Genomic DNA, 1702 nt, shown 5'->3' with positions numbered 1-1702 from the left:
GAAACCTGGGGTTGAACCAGGGACCTTTAGATCTTCAGTCTAACTCTCTCCCAACTGATCTATTTCGACATGGTTTTCTCAAATCATAGCGAGTGCACATATACAGCTCTTTAACATAATCTAATAGGACATCTGTCTGTCAGAGGCTAGCACAATCTCTGCTGTTTTGCTGCACAAAATTGCCAAAGTAATCAAGAAATCTAATGACCCTGACGTGATTTGAACACGCAACCTTCTGATCTGGAGTCAGACGCGCTACCGTTGCGCCACAGAGTCTAAGTCTAGCTGCTGTAGTGCCAGTGATGTCACATTTCATTCCAGTTGAACATCTCTATGTGAAGACAGAAGTCTGATGTAGCCGTGTTGTCATCGGTGTCGGCGGCAAGGTGGGGCATTTGAGGGCCGTGCCCCCCCTAGCGGCCACTGGTGCCCCACCCCCCAGCACAGACCGTTATTATTACTATTTAAAAATGATTTTGATTGATTGATTGATTTCACTTCGGGCTGAGGGCACAAACTTTACGATATTACAGTCTCTGTTTATTTGGTGGAGTGTGATTGGACAACTGTCCTGTCACTCACGTCACGTCAACCTGCTGCGTCAACTCGGAGCAGCTCCACGATTAGCGGCAGCTGCTACTTTAGCCTAAAGCTCCACACAGGAAATGGCGAGAACAGAGTCAAAGACACTGACAGACCCTCCGCCGGGACCCAGGACAGTCCCTGCCGGGCCTGGGCTCTCGCGGCCGCCGCTGGGGCCTTCACCGTATGAACAACTAAATGATTAATTGAAAGAATAATCACAAGATGAATTGATCACCAAAATAACTTTTAGTTGCAACCTTAGCAGATTCCCACCAGTCACGTAGTGTTAAATATTTAATATTATAAATATACTGTTAATACTCTATGCAATAAGGATAAATTTAGATTATCTTTATTTATTTCAACTTCAAGAGATTTTATTGTCATTTTCATAGGAAGCAATAGTTTAGAGCATCAAACACTGCATTAGTTTTGATGTGAAGCACAATACTACAGGTGTAAAACCCCACCCAATAACCCCTGAAGTACTAACTCCAGTGTAAACATTAGCACAGTAAAGACATTCAGGGCAGCACACATATATAATAATGCAACAATGCAAAGTCCAGGTCACTGATATTTTATTGGTGGATGTGGTTATTGTCCATAGGAGAAAGGCAGAGAGGGAAAGGGGGCAGTGTTCAGCAGCCTCACAGCCGGGGGATACAGGCTGTTGGTCAGTCTGGTTGTTCTGGTGTCTATGGACCTGTACTTTCTAACTGAGGGCAGCAGGTGGAAAAGGTGATGAGTAGGCTGGTGCCGGTGACGCAGACCACGGGTCATATAGATGCTACTGGTCTGTGGGAGAGTTGTCCCAGTAACTTTCCCCATTGCTTTTACCACCTGCCGGAGAGCGTGTAGGTTGGCCTTAGTGCAGCAGGAGAACCACACAAAAAAATCCAGATGTCAGAACACTTCAGATGGCACAGTTGTAGAAGTTCCTCATTAGTGCACTGGGGATGTTTGCGCTCCTCAGTTTCCTCAAGTAGTAAAGGTGTTGTTGGGCCTCCCACAGCTCAGGCAGTGTAGTTTTAGTTGAAGTCCACAATAATCTGCTTGGTTGTCACCATGAGGCCAGATGTCACACATCGTTCCTGTAGTCCGTCTCATCATCACT

At 45.8% G+C, this 1702-nt stretch overlaps 1 non-coding gene across 1 annotated transcript; it reads right to left on the bottom strand.

The window, feature by feature from the left end:
• Positions 1-204: 204 nt before the first annotated feature.
• trnaw-cca (transfer RNA tryptophan (anticodon CCA)) lies at positions 205-276 on the bottom strand. Its single transcript has one exon. It is a non-coding gene; the product is annotated as a tRNA-Trp (tRNA).
• Positions 277-1702: the final 1426 nt, after the last annotated feature.

The sequence above is a fragment of the Boleophthalmus pectinirostris genome, unplaced genomic scaffold (assembly GCF_026225935.1).
Source record: "Boleophthalmus pectinirostris isolate CB_2022bp ecotype Guang Dong unplaced genomic scaffold, ASM2622593v1 HiC_scaffold_17, whole genome shotgun sequence".
Classification (NCBI taxonomy): domain Eukaryota; kingdom Metazoa; phylum Chordata; class Actinopteri; order Gobiiformes; family Gobiidae; genus Boleophthalmus; species Boleophthalmus pectinirostris.
This window is presented reverse-complemented; position numbering and strand designations above follow the sequence as displayed.